The sequence below is a fragment of the Ovis canadensis genome, chromosome 2 (assembly GCF_042477335.2).
Source record: "Ovis canadensis isolate MfBH-ARS-UI-01 breed Bighorn chromosome 2, ARS-UI_OviCan_v2, whole genome shotgun sequence".
Taxonomy (NCBI): domain Eukaryota; kingdom Metazoa; phylum Chordata; class Mammalia; order Artiodactyla; family Bovidae; genus Ovis; species Ovis canadensis.
In genome coordinates this window covers 20256985-20272811 of record NC_091246.1, presented here as the reverse complement: position 1 = coordinate 20272811, position 15827 = coordinate 20256985, and positions in this window count along the sequence as shown.

Genomic DNA, 15827 nt, shown 5'->3' with positions numbered 1-15827 from the left:
AGAAAGCCATCAGAGGGGTATTTGAATTGAAACACTCTTTCAAATGCGGAAGACTAAACCCCTGAATTGACTTTTTCCAGAAAATGTCAGAAGAGTGGAAAAGCAGAGCACAAAAACGGGCAGATTTTTGTTGGGGTACATGCTTAGGAATTTCCAGAGGGGTCCCTGAAGTCTGAGCACGCCTTGCGTATGTCAGCTTCCTTCCTCATGACCTTGTCACGGGCGGGATTCCTCACACTGGCTCCCGGCATCCAGTTGCACTGTGTATTTTCTAGGTCTTATAATTAATCAGGATTTCCTTGGTGCCTCAATGGTAAAGAGTCTGCCTGCAATGTGGGAGACCTGAGTTTGATTCCGGGGTCAGGAAGATTCCTGGAGAAGGGAAGGGCTACTCACTCTATTATTCTTTCCTGGAGAATTCCATGGATAGAGGAGCCTGGTGGGCCACAGTCCAAGGGGTTTCAAAGAGTTGGACACGACTGACTGACTAACACTTTGGGCTTCCCTGGTGGCTCAGTGGTAAAGAATCTACCTGAAATGTGGGAAACCTGAATTCAATCCCTAGGTTGGGAAGATACCTTGGAGAAGGAAATGGTCTACATACTCCAGTATTCTTGCCTGGAGAATTCCATGGACAGAGGAGTCTGGTGGGCTCATGTTGCAGAATCAGACACAACTGAATGACTTTCACTTTCATTATAATTAATCAACCTTTAGTTTTTCAAAGTTTCTTGATGATGTTACTGAAGGGTGTCTTGAAATCATAATGAGAACGATAAGGTCAGTCCAGCCACAGTGGTAGTTATTAATATAGGCTAAGAGAGAAAACAAAACAAAACACAAGATCTTATCAATAAAACTGAAATCTCTATCAACCAATTAATATCAGGCCATATAATTCCCTTTAGTAGATCACTTTTGAGTTTCATATAGTCTTTAAGTAAAAATGATTTATAACCAAAGCAATTTATTTTTTCAATTTGATACTATTATTTTACCTCTCTTCCTTAATTCAACAAGATATGTCAATGTTCTTTTTACCCTCAAAATATGGTTTACATTTCCTTTCTTGGTGTTTTTATCATGCTATTGACTTGACCTAGAATATCATTTTCTTTCACTGTTTCTGTCCTTTTTTTTTTTTTTTTTTTTTCTTAGTATCCTCCAGTGTTCCTATTTAAGCAGTTATCTTCACAACAAGTTTCCAGTCCTATAATCTGAGCTTAAGGCCCCAGGTGGGTGTATACTAAAGAAATGTTGAGCTCTCTTAATTTTCATAAGCAAAAATCAGGGTAAGTTATGGATAGCAGTATAATTGGTCCAAAGAACAGTGTTTAACTCCATAAATTCTTCTCATCAAATTTGGCTTCATGGACCAGTGAACTTGCATAGCGTTTAGCACTCAAAATTGTGTGCTGTACTTGGAGTTGAATATTCTGTAATCATTGTTTTGAAATTTTGTCTTTGTGTGTTTTATAAATAAATCCTATCAAAAAATGCAGAATGGGAGTGGGAAGGGTCAAATTTAAATGAGAGCCCTGCAGCATCTGGGCCTAGATAAGTTGCTGCCCATCCCTGACTAGTCCAGACAGCTCCATGGTGATTTCAAGGGGGACTTAATGAGGGCTTCTCTCCTAATCCCTATCCAGACACTTAGTACATCCCTCATGGATGTTGCAATCCATTTCTGAGACTGAAAGTATCAGGGTGGTGGAGTCTAGGGAAAAGGAAACTGATGTCTTGCCCCCAGCCAGAGCCTTCCTTTTTTTTTTTTTGGCTTGGGTCCCTCACGTTATGTAGTAAGTCATGCCTCCAATGAATTACAATGAATACCTCCAATGAATGAGCAAAGAACCACTCCATACCAATTATTCTGAGGTAAGTGAAGCTCCTTCTCACACTGCCACTCACACAGTTCAACATTTAAAATTAAACAAGAGAAACACAGAGGGATAAAGTCACTCCACAGCCACTGATTATATATATATATATCTTTTTTTTTCTCCTGAATGGTTTCAATACACAGTATTATCATGTCAAACTAAGACAGCTCTGAAGGTATGATATATATATAGATATAGATATAGATATAGCATAAAGGAATATTTTGAGAAAAAAGTTATATGTATAGAAGTAACAAAGGGAGATTTAAACATAGTGCAATATATAAACTGTGTGTCCTGACTTTGGACCCACCACTTTTTAGATGTTTATTCTTGCAATATTACTTGGCTTCCAAATATCATATTTTTTCCTTATTTTTGTTTGTTTAAATCTGAAATGAACTATTGACAGATGCTCAGTAAATTTTAATTACTTTTTTACTGTAAAGCAATTATCTTCTATCATTAACTCAGAAAAGCACATTGAGTTGCTAAATAACTCCTAAAATATATCACACAGGGCATGGCCTGGAAATAAAAACACTGACACACACACAAAAATTAATTTTAAAAATTAAGTGAGAAATTTAGATTTTACAGGAACACCTAAGGAAAGTAAATATAGCCCTTAGAAGGGGGGGGTTGGGAAAAAAAGAAGGGGGGGTGGGAATCAAAGACAGAAAATGATATAATTAACACATCATGATTATTAATAGTTAGTGAGAATTACTCAGAGACATTTGAAGAACTTTTTGTTGAATAGTAATGGCATATATTAAGGCTTCCCTGGTGGCTCAGTGGCAAAGAATCCACCTGCCAGCACAGGAGAAGCAGGTTATATTCCTGGGTTGGGAAGATCCCCTGGGGAAGAAAATGGCAACCCACTCCAATATTCTTGCCTGGGAAAGTTCATGAACAGAGGAGCCTGGTGGGATACAGTCCAAGGACTGGCAAAATAGTTGGACTCAACTCAATGACTAAATAATAACAACAGCATATAGTACTGTTCAATAAAATATCTCTCAATGGTCAATAAAAATAAAGTACAGGCTTGAACAATAATTTTGGGAAGAGCAACTAAGTAAAGGGAAATCTACTGGAGAAGTGCACCATGGTGCAAAACAGGGATAACCCATAAGAATAGGGTGTTCCAACTATTGTGCTGATTCAGTAGGTATAAGAACTCAACTCAGATATGTGAATTTTCTATTCTCCTTCTGCTGGAGAGAAAAAGGATAAAAACTAACTGGCACAAAAATAATCTCAAACACTTAGCATTAAATGTGTAAGAGACAATTTTTTATTCAACATAAAACTACTCTGAAGCAGATATCATCATTAGATAGATAAGGAAATTAAGGGACAGAAAGGTGATTTGCACTCTTTCAAATTGATTATAAGTTTAACAGTCAGGATTGTGTCATGACTCTCCAATTAGAGTCTATGCGTTTAACCTCTACATCACAAGATTTCTCTTTAGAGATTTTTTTAACTAAAGTATAATTGATTTATACTATTATACAAGTTTCAAGTGTGTAAAATAGTGATTCACAATTTTAAAAAGTTAAGGCCCTACTCAGTGAGCTGTCACTCCATGAACTTGCTTCAGACAGTTTTCCTACAACACAGATAACTAGGGAAGTATGAAGGAAGCCTAGTACCAAGGAACATGATCTGGATCCAGGGCATTCAGCATTCACTCTGGCTTCAAGATATCAAGCTCTGAGGCTTTGGAGTGGAAGCACTGACTCCAAGACCCTAGACTACCAGAGAACTAGCTCTAGGGAGTATCAAAGAGAACTCACACAATGGAAACGACTAGAATACAAGACCCAGCATCATCCAACCACCAGTAGCATGCTGTGCAGGATGCTTTATCTAAACAACAGCAAAAATACAAACTTAATCATCAGCAGACAGGATTACCACATCACTCAGCCTTACCCATTAAAGGAAAAACAAACAAAACTTCAGGATAAGTCTCACCCTATACAAAGCCTGCACAAACCACTGGACCAACCTTGGGAGGGCAGAAACCAAAAGGAAGAAAGAATTCAACCTTGAAGCCTAGGAAAAGGAAACCTCATACACGATAAATCTATATATATATATATATATATATATATATATATATATATATATATATATTTAAAAGGCAGAGAAATACACAAATGAAGGAACAAACTAGAAACACAGAAGTCCAAATAGATGAAGAGGAAATAGGTAAACTACTGGAAAAAGAATTCAGAATAATGATAGTAAAGATGATCAAAAACCTTGAAAACAAAATGGAGAAAATTAATCAATTAACAATGTTGTAGAAGAATTAAAGAATAAGCATACATAGAAAAACAGCACAATTACTGAAATAAAAAATACTTTAGAAGGAATCAATAGCAGAATATATGAAGCAGAAGAATGAATCAGTAAGCTGAAAGATAAAATGGTGGAAATAACTTCTGAAGAACAGAATAAAGTAGAACAAAAAGAACTGAGGATAGTCTCAGAGACTTCTGGGACAATATCAAACACACCAACATTCAAATTATAGAGCTCCCAGAAGAAGAAGAAAAACAGAAAGGGTATGAAAAATTTTTTGAAGATATTATAGTTGAAAATTTCCCCAACATGGAAAAGGAAATAATCAATGAAATCCAAGAGGCACAAAGAGTCTCATGCAGGATAAACCCAAGGAGAAACTTGCCAAGACACATACTAATCAAACTAAGAAAGACTAAATACAAAGAAACAGTATCAAAAGCAGTACGGGAAAAGAAACAAGTAACATACAAGGGAAATCCCATACACTTAATAGCTGATCTTTCAGCAGAAACTCTGCAGCCCAAAAGAGAATGGCAGGATATATTTAGAGTGTTGGAAGAGAAAAACCTACAACCAAGATTACAGTACACAGCAAGGATCTCATTCAAAATTGATGGAGAAATAAAAAGCTTTTCAGATGAGCAAAAGTTAAAAGAATTCAGGACCACCAAACCAGCTTTACAACAAACGTTATAAGGACTTATACAGCCATGATATATAAGAGAAGAAAAACATCTACAAAATCTACATGAAACAATTAAGAAAATGGCAGTAGGAACATATATATCAATAATTAATTTAAATGTAAATGAATTAACTGTTCCAATCAAAAGACCCAGGCTGGCTGAATGAATACAAAAGCAAGACCCATATATATACCATCTACAAGAAACCCGCTTCAGACCAAAAAACACATATAGAATGAAAGTGAGAGAAAAAATATATTCCATGAAAATGGGAAGCAAATGAAAACTGGAGTAGCAATTCTCATATCAGACAAAATAGCTTAAAATAAAGATTAGAAGGATGGTACAAATAACTTTGAAAAGAAGAGAAGCAAAAAGCAAAGGAGAAAATGAAAGATATAAGCATCTGCATGCAGAATTTCAAAGAATAGCAAAAAGAGATAAGAAAGCCTTCTTAAGCAATATATGCAAAGAAATAGAGGAAAAGAACAGAACGTGAAAGACTAGAGATCTCTTCAAGAAAATTAGAGATACCAAGGGAACATTTCATGCAAAGATGGGCTCGATAAAGGACAGAAATGGTATGGACATAACAGAAACAGAAGATATTAAGAAGAGGTGGCAAGAATACACAGAACTGCACAAAAAAGATCTTCACGACCCGGATAATCACGATGGTGTGATCACTCATCTAGAGCCAGACATCCTGGAATGTGAAGTCAAGTGGGCCTTAGAAAACATTACTACAAACAAAGCTAGTGGAGGTGATGGAATTCCAGTGGAGCTATTTCAAATCCTGAAAGATGATGCTGTGAAAGTGCTGCACTCAATATGCCAGCAAATTTGGAAAACTCAGCAGCAGCCACAGGACTGGAAAAGGTAAGTTTTCATCCAATCCCAAAGAAAGGCAATGTCAAAGAATGCTCAAACTACTGCACAATTGCACTCATCTCACATGCTAGTAAAGTAATGCTCAAAATTCTCCAAGCCAGTCTTCAGCAATACATGAACCATGAACTCCCTGATGTTCAAGCTGCTTTTAGAAAAGGCAGAGGAACCAGAGATCAAATTGCCAACATCCGCTGGATCATGGAAAAAGCAAGAGAGTTCCAGAAAAACATCTATTTCTGCTTTATTGACTATGCCAAAGCCTGTGACTGTGTGGATCACAATAAACTGTGTAAAATTCTGAGAGAGATGGGAATACCAGACCACCTGACCTGCCTCTTGAGAAGTCTGCATGCAGGTCAGGAAGCAACAGCTAGAACTGGACATGGAACAACAGACTGGTTCCAAATAGGAAAAGGAGCACGTCAAGGCTATATATTGTCACCCTGCTTATTTAACTTCTATGCAGAGTACATCATGAGAAACGCTGGACTGGAAGAAACACAAGCTGGAATCAAGATTGCCAGGAGAAATATCAATAACCTCAGATGAAGATGACACCACTCTTATGGAAGAAAGTGAAGAGGAACTAAAAAGTCTGTTGGTGAAAGTGAAAGAGGAGAGTGAATAAGTTGGCTTAAAGCTCAACATTCAGAAAATGAAGATCATGGCATCCGATCCCATCACTTCATGGGAAATAGATGGGGAAACAGTGGAAACAGTGTCAGACTTTATTTTTTGGGGCTCCAAAATCACTGCAGATGGTGATTACAGCCATGAAATTAAAAGACGCTTGCTCCTTGGAGGGAAAGTTATGACCAACCTAAATAGCATATTCAAACGCAGAGATATTACTTTGCTGACTAAGGTCCGTCTGGTCAAGGCTATGGTTTTTCTAGTCATGTATGGGTGTGAGAGTTGGACTGTGAAGAAAGCTGAATGCCGAAGAATTGATGCTTTTGAACTGTGGTATTGGAGAAGACTCTTGAGAGTCCCTTGAACTGCAAGGAGATCCAACCAGTCTGTTCTGAAGGAGATCAGCCCTGGGATTTCCTTGGAAGGAATGATGCTAAAGCTGAAACTCCAGTACTTTGGCCACCTCATGCAAAGAGTTGACTTATTGGAAAAGACTCTGATACTGGGAGGGATTGGGGTCAGGAGGAGAAGGGGACGACAGAGGATGAGATGGCTGGATGGCATCACTGACTCGATGGACGTGAATCTGAGTGAACTCTGCGAGATGGTGATGGACAGGGAGGCCTGGGGTGCTGCCATTCATGGGGTCGCAAAGAGTCGGACACGACTGAGTGACTGAACTGAACTGAAAGAGGAAGGGAAGAGGGAGGGGGGTTCACGATGGGGAACACGTGTATACCTGTGGCAGATTCATGTTGATGTATGGCAAAACCAATAAAATATTGTAAAGTAATTAACCTCCAATTAAAATAAATAAATTTTTATTAAAAATAAATAAATAAAATTATATTAATGGAAAAAAATATTAAAGAGATAAGGAAGGACACTACATTATAATCAAGGGATCTATATTAGAGGAAGGAATAACAATTGCAAATATCCTTGCACCCAACAGAGAAGCACCTCAATAAGTAAGACAAACACTAACAGACATAAAAGGAGAAATTGACAGTAACGCAATAATAGTAGGAGACTTTAACACCCCACACACACCAATGGACAGATGACCAAAACAGAATATTCATAAAGAAACATAAATTTTAAATGATACATTAGATGATATGGATCTCATTGACATCTTCAGGACATTCCATCTTAATGCAGAAGAATACACCTTCTGAAGTGCACATGGAATATTCTCCAGGATAGATCACATCTTGGGTCACAAATCAAGCCTCAGTAAATTAAAAAAAAAAAATTGAAATTACATCAATCATCTTCTCTGACCACAATGCTATGAGATTAGATATTAATTACAACAACAACAAATGTAAGAAACACAAACACATGGAGATTAACAACACATTTCTAAATGACCAATAGGTTACTGAAGAAATCAAATGGGAAATCAAAAAACTTCTAGAAAAAAATGACATTGAAAACATGAGAACTCAAAACCTATGAGATGCAGCAAAAACAGTTCTAAGAGGGTAGTTTGTAGCAATACAATCTTACCTCAAGAAACAAGAAAAACATTGAATAGACAACATAATTTTATACCTAATACAACTGGAAAAAGAACAACAACAATGACAACAACAACAAAATTAGTAGAAGAAAAGAAATAAAAACGATCCAAGCAGAAATAAATGAAAAAGAAATGAAAGAAACAATAGTAAAGATTAATAAAACTAAATCTGGTTCTTTGAGAAGATAAACAAAATTTACAAACTTTTAGCCAGATTCATCAAGAAAAAAAGAGAGAAGAATCAAATCAACAAAATTAGAATTGAAAAAGAAGAGGTTACAACAGGCAATGCAGAAATACAAAGGATTATAAGAGATTATCATGAACAACTAGCATGCAAATGGATAACCTGGAAAAAATGGACATAGTCTTAGAAAAGTTCAATCTTCCAAGACTGAACCTGGAAGAAATAGAAATTATGACCAATCCAATTATAAGCACTGAAATTGAAGCTGTGATCAAAAATTTCCCAAAATACAAAAGTCCAGGGCCAGATGTCTTCACAGGAGAATTCCATCAAACATTTAGAGAAGAACTAATGCCTATTCTAAAACTCTTTCAAAAAATTACAGAGGAAGGAACACTTCCAGACTCATTCTATGAGGCCACCATAACTCTGATACCAAAACCAGACAAAGACAACACACAAAAAGAAAACTGCAGGCCAATGCCACTGATGAACACAGATGCAAAAATCTCTAACAAAATTTTAGCAAACAGAATTCAGCGACACATCAAAAAGCTCATACACCATGATCAAGTTGGATTTATTTCAGGAATGCAAGGATTCTTCCATATATGCCAATCAAAGAGTGTGATGCACCATATTAAGAAATTAAAAGATAAAAACCATATGATAATTTCAAAAGATGCAGAAAAAGCCTTTGACAAATTTCAGCACCATTTATGATTAAAACTCTTCAAAAAATGAACATACAGGGAACCTACCTCAACATAGTAAAAGCTATATATGATAAGCTTACAACAAGCATTATTCTCAATGGTGAAAAACTGAAAGCATTCCCCCTAAGATCAGGAACAAGACAAAGGTGTCCACTTTCACCACTATTATTTAGAATAGTTCTGGAAGTCCTAGCTGCAGCAATCAGAGAATAAAAAAATAAATATAAGGAATCCATATTGGAAAAGAATTAAAGCTTTCACTGTTTGCAGATGACATGATACTGTACACAGAAAACTCTAAAAATAGCATCAGAAAATTGGTAGAGCTAATTAGTGAAATTAGCAAAAGTGCAGGATACAAAATCAATACACAAAAATCACTTGCATTTCTGTATACTAAAAATGAAAAATCAGAAAGAGCAATTAAGGAATCAACCCCATTCACCATCACACCAAAAAGAGTTAAATATCTGGAAATAAACTTACCTAAGTGAACTCCGGGAGTTGGTGATGGACAGGGAGGCCTGGAGTGCTGCAATTCATGGGGTCGCAAGGAGTCGAACACGACTGAGCAACTGAACTGAACTGAACTGAACTGAACTGAAGGAGACAAAAGAACTGTACACAGTAAATTAAAAGACACTGATGAAAGAAATCAAAGAATACATAACAGGAGAGATATTCCATGTTCCTGGGTAGGAAGAATCAATATTGTGAAAATGACCATATTATCAAATGCAATCTGCAGATTCAATGTGATCCCTATCAAATTACCAAAGACATTTTTCACAGAACTATAATAAAAAATTTCACAATTCATATGGTTTCACAAAAGACCCCAAATAACAAAAGCAGTCTTGAGAAAGAAGAATGGAACTGGAGGAATCAACCTTTCTGACTTCAGATTATACTACAAAACTATAATCATCAAGATTGTTTGATGAAAGTGTAAGTCGCTCAGTCGTGTCTGACTCTTTGTGACCCCATGGAATAGTCCATGCAATTCTCTAGGACAGAATACTGGAGTGGGTAGTCTTTCCCTTCTCCCAGGGATTTTCTTGACACAGGAATTGAACCAGGGTCTTCTGCAGTGCAGGTGGATTCTTTATCAACTGAGCTATCAGGGAAGCCTGGACAGTATGGTACTGGCACACACACACACACACACACACAAACAGAAATATAGACAGTGGAACAAGACAGAAAGCCCAGAAATAAACCCATGCAACCTATGGGTACCTCATTTTTGACAAAGGAGGAAAGAATATACAATAGGACAAAGAAAGCCTCTTCAATAAATGGTGCTGGGAAAACTGAACAGCTACATGTAAAAGAATGACATTAAAACACTTCCTAACAGCAAACCAAAGATAAACTGAAAAAAAAAAAAAAAAGGATTAAAGACCTAAATGTAAGACCAGAAACTATAAAACTATTAGGGGAAAGCATAGGCAGGACATTCGATGACATAAATCAAAGCAAGATCCTCTGTGACCCACCTCCTCCATTCAGTTCAGATCAGTTGCTCAGTCATGTCCAACTATTTGTGACCCCATGAATCGCAGCAGGCCAGGCCTCCATGTCCATCACTAACTCCCGGAGTCTACTCAAACTCATGTCCATTGAATCCGTGATGCCATCCAGCCATCTCATCGTCTGCCACCCCTTTCTCCTCCTGCCCTCAATCTCTCCCAGCATCAGAGTCTTTTCCAATGAGTCAACTCTTCACATGAGTTGGCCAAAGTATTGGAGTTTCAGCTTTAGCATCAGTCCTTCTAATGAACATCCAGGACTGATCTCCTTCAGGATGGACTGGATGGCCTCCTTGCAGTCCAAGGGACTCTCAAGAGTCTTCTTCAACACCACAGTTCAAAAGCATCAGTTCTTCGGTGCTCAGCTTTCTTCACAGTCCAGCTCTCACACCCATCTCCTAGAGTATTGCAAATAAAAACAAATGCTTTATGACCCACCTCCTAGAGTAACGCAAATAAAAACAAAAGTAAATGAGTGAGACCTGATTAAACTTTAACAGTTTTGCACAGCAAAGAAACTATAAGCAAGGTGAAGAGACAACCCTCAGAATGGGAGAAAGTAATAGCAATTGAAACAACTGACAAAGGATTAATTTCCAATATATATAATCAACTCATGCAACTCAATACCAGAAAAATAACCCAATCAAAAAGTGGGAAAAAACCTAAACAGACATTTCTTTAAAGAAGACATTCAGATGGCTAACAAACACCTGAAATGATGCTCAACATCACTCATTAGAGAAATGCAAATCAAAACTACAATGAGATAACACCTCACATTGGTCACAATGGCCATCATCAAAAAGTCTACAAACAATAAATGCTGGAGAGGGTGTGGAGAAAAGGGAACACTCTTGTGCTGTTGATGGGAATGTAAATTGATACAGCCACTATAGAGGATGGTATTGAGATTTCTTAAAACACTAGGAATAAAGCCACCATATGGCCCAGCAATCTCACTCCTAGGCATATACTCTGAAGAGACCAAAATTGAAAAAGACACATGTATCCCATTGTTCATTGCAACACTATTTACAATAGCTAGAACATGGAAGCATCCTGGATGTCCTTTGACAGATTAATGGATAAATAAGTGGTGGTATATATACACAATGTAATATTACTCAGCCATAAAAAGGAACACGTTCGAGTCAGTTCTGATGAGGTGGATGAACTTAGAACCTATTATTCAGAGTGAAGTGAGTCAGAAAGAAAAAGATAAATAAAAGTTATGACCAACCTAGATAGTATATGCAAGAGCAGAGACATTACTTTTCTGACTAAGGTCCATCTAGTCAAGGCTATGGTTTTTCCTGTGGTCATGTATGGATGTGAGAGTTGGACTGTGAAGAAGGCTGAGCGCCGAAGAATTGATGCTTTTGAACTGTGGTGTTGGAGAAGACTCTTGAGGGTCCCATGGACAGCAAGGAGATCCAACCAGTCCATTCTGAAGGAGATCAACCCTGGGATTTCTTTGGAAGGAATGATGCTAAAGCTGAAGCTCCAGTACTTTGGACACCTCTTGAGAAGAGTTGACTCATTGGAAAAGACTCTGATGCTGGGAGAGATTGGGGGCAGGAGGAGAAGGGGACGACAGAGGATGAGATGGCTGGATGGCATCATGGACTCAATGGACGTGAGTCTGAGTGAACTCCAGGAGATGGTGATGGACAGGGAGGCCTGGCGTGCTGCGATTCATGGGGTCACGAAGAGTCGGACATGACTGAGCAACTGAACTGAACTGAACTGACTGAACACCCATATACGTAATCTAGAAAGATGGTACTGAAGAATTTGTTTACAGGGCAGCAATAGAGAAACAGATATAGAGAATAAACTTATGGACATGGGGAAAGGGAAGGAAAGGGTGAGTTGTATGGAAAGGGTAACATGGAAACTTACATTACCATATGTAAAATAGATAGCCAATGGGAATTTGCTGTGCGGCTCAGGAAACTCAAACAGGGGCTCTGTATCAACGTAGAACGGTGGGATGGGGAGGGAGATAGGAGGGACATTCAGGAGGGAGGGTATATATGTATACCTATGGCTGATTCATGTTGAAGTTTGACAGAAAACAACAAAATAAAAAATAAAAAAAGAAAGTTAAGCTCACTTTACAGTTATCATAGAATATTGGCTATATTTCTTATACTCTATAATATATCCTTTTAGTTTATTATTGTACACATTGTAGTGTGATCCTCTTAATCTGCTACCCCTGTCTTATCTCTCTCACCTTATCTCTCCCCATCTGTACTGATTCTTAGTCTCTTAAAATAGCTGAATGATTTCAACTTCTTCCTCAGATAACATCTAACTTGTACTAATTTGGACCGTTTTCTCTTTTTCTCAGTCATCATGGGTAAATAAGGAGGCAGAAGTGCAAAATTTTGTTGTAATGAGTTTTTCCTCCTAAAATAGTTTGAGTCACACCTTTTCTTCTCCTTCAATTGCTTGAGATAATGTAGTACATTCCTGATGGGATGGCCCAACAGCAATAAGACTGTAGATTTCTGAAGCAGTTTATTCTATACCTATTTTATATTTATTTAAGCCCTGAAATTTTGTATATTTTCAAGTGATATTTAAATGAGAATATTTGTTCAGGACTGGTTAGTATTCCAATTAGGTAAGTATTTTAGCTTCTATACCATTTTCACAGTATGTTATCTAAAAAAAAAAAAAAAAAAGCAAAAGTGTCTAGATTAGGCTGCAACTACTATTGCATTGCTGGAACTGTTACCAAGGACTCTTCAAAATACCACTTGATTCATGGTGTTCCTTTGATAGATGATGTTACACAAGGCAGGGAAAATAGAGGCAGAGGAAAATATGGCAAATAAAGGTGAATTTAAGTTAGTGTTCAGTGGTTTTGGCTGACGATCAAGGTTTTTTATCACTGCTGAAATTCTATTTTTTGCTTGTTTGTTTGGAAATTCATTTTATTTACTGTGGATTTAATGAGTCAGTGTTTTTTGCCAAGACAGGAAACAATAGGGTCACACAAGGTGTAGGAAACTTCACAGAATGTACATAACTTGATTTTATATCTTGACTAAAAATAAAAACATAGATTTTAATATTGGTGCATAATTTTTAAAAACCTAAAATTTGTTTAACACCTATTATATGTCAAGAAATATGAGCTTTATCACAGAACTCTCTTTCTCTGATTAAATTGTCTTACTATGTCTTCCTGAATTACTCTAAAAAATACACTTCATCATTCTGTTCTTTATTACCCCTGCTCTTACTTTATCAATATTGTCATATTTTTATTTGATTTTAATGTTTTCATCAAAAATTGCTAATTAATTAATCACCTTTCACTTGCTGCTTCTTAGGATTCAGTCTGCCTTGGAGAATACTGAATTTACTTCTTTCTCTAGATTATAAATCCCATAATGGTGGAGGTTCTTTCTCTCTTGGGAGAGGGGTATGTGGTGCCTAAAGCCTCAACTGAGGTGTGCACTGCTGAACGTTATTCAGACAGCTTGGTGACTGTACTGGTGAAATCAAATAGTAGTGGCCTTTGCAATAGAATTATCCAGGCAAAAATACTGGAGTGTGTATCCATTCCTTTCTCCAAGGGATTTTCCTGACCCAGGGGTTGAACCCAGTTCTGTCATATTGCCAGCAGATTCTTTACTTTCTGAACCACCAGAGAAGCCCCCATATGCTTGTATCTTTACCTTTATTGCAGGAGATGTTAATGCTGACTGCAATCTTCCTTATGCATTGTTGGACAAAACAAATCCTACTTTTTTCCAGGCTGTTGATTTGAATGGATTGCCATAGAGCAATTGTGTGTGAGCTTCTAACTTTAACTTTTTAGTGCCTCTAGGTAGGCAGTGCCATTTGGGATTAAAAGTCAGGAAAGGGAACAGGAAGCATACACCTTAGATTCATGAAGTTGTCCTCAGATATAAGAACCAGTATCATATGTCATGTCAAGTTAATTCCAGATTTATAAATTATGCCTGTGACCTAAACACGAGTTTTCCCATGAAAAAATGTTAAAATTTTACTAAAACATAAATTAAAAGAAGTTGTGGCTCTTATTGTGAAAATATGTCAATTTCTTAAGTTGAGCTAGTGTAAATAAAGGAATACTGCAAATCTAAAGGATAAAAAAGGAATTTAAAAGGCCTGAGATTGGAGTGCTGTCTCTGGAGATTAAGTCTGCCAGTAAATCTACAAAGGACTAGGATGGATTCTGTCTTGCTGTCAGAATGAAGACTAAATAATGGAAGAGAGAACAAAAGCTACAAATAGAGGTTTCCTTAAGAGAAATGAGGAATCATTAAGATATAAATTGGATACACATCAAATTAAAAATGAGGTAACAGTGTCCAGAATAGTCCAATATTCAAGGTAACATAGGCATACTAATGTTTAGGAAGACATTAGACAATATGTCTTAATTAGTAATTTGGTCCAGGATTAAAACTGTAACATATTCTTGGAGAAGCTCTCACTTGGCACAAACATGTGATTCAAAAGAAAATGGAAAATAATTTTTTGATTATACCAGATTTCTTTTTTCCATTTTTGAGGAGATGATTTGCATATATGGATTTTTCCCTCCAGATATTTTAAAGTGCCATAGTAAACATCAAATATTTGAGTCAACTTAGTTAAAATCTGGGAGAAGGCAATGGCAACCCACTCCAGTACTCTTGCCTGGAAAACCTCATGGGCAGAGGAGCCTGGTAGGCTGCAGTCCATGGGGTCACTACGAGTTGGACATAGCTGAGTGATTCACATTCGCTTTTCACTTTTCTGCATTGGAGAAGGAAATGGCAACCCACTCTAGCGTTCTTGCCTGGAGAATCCCAGGGACGGAGGAGCCTGGTGGGCTGCCGTCTATGGGGTTGCACAGAGTTGGACATGACTGATGGGACTTAGCAGCAGCAGCAGCAGTTAAAATCCAAAGGTCCTGCATTTTGAAATAGACTATTGTTTTGATAATGACAAATATTAGATATTTTTTTCTCCTGTTCACAATCTATGACTCAGATATCACTGATCTGATAAGATTCTCAATACCAGTGAATTTATGTTATGGAAAAAAAATTTTCCTGGAAAAAACTGTTTTAAGCTAGTATATAGCTTGTTCCTTTAATATTTTAAAATTTAAAAAATATTTAATACTTTTAAATATTTGATGCTATAATAAGTTTATTTCATATTAGTTGAATCTTTTTAAAAGTAATATTCATGAAAGACTTGACATGGGATTTAAACAATTTCTGATGCCCTAAACAACTCAGTACACCTTCACAGAGAAATACATTATATTGAAACTATCATGTAAATCCCAGTATTAGCCAGTCTATTCTTCAAATTAATCCATATTAGGAAATAAAAGTTAGCACTTTGCCTACTAGGCTGCTAAAACCATCACTTCATTTCACTAACCTCTGGCTGAAGCTTGATAAAT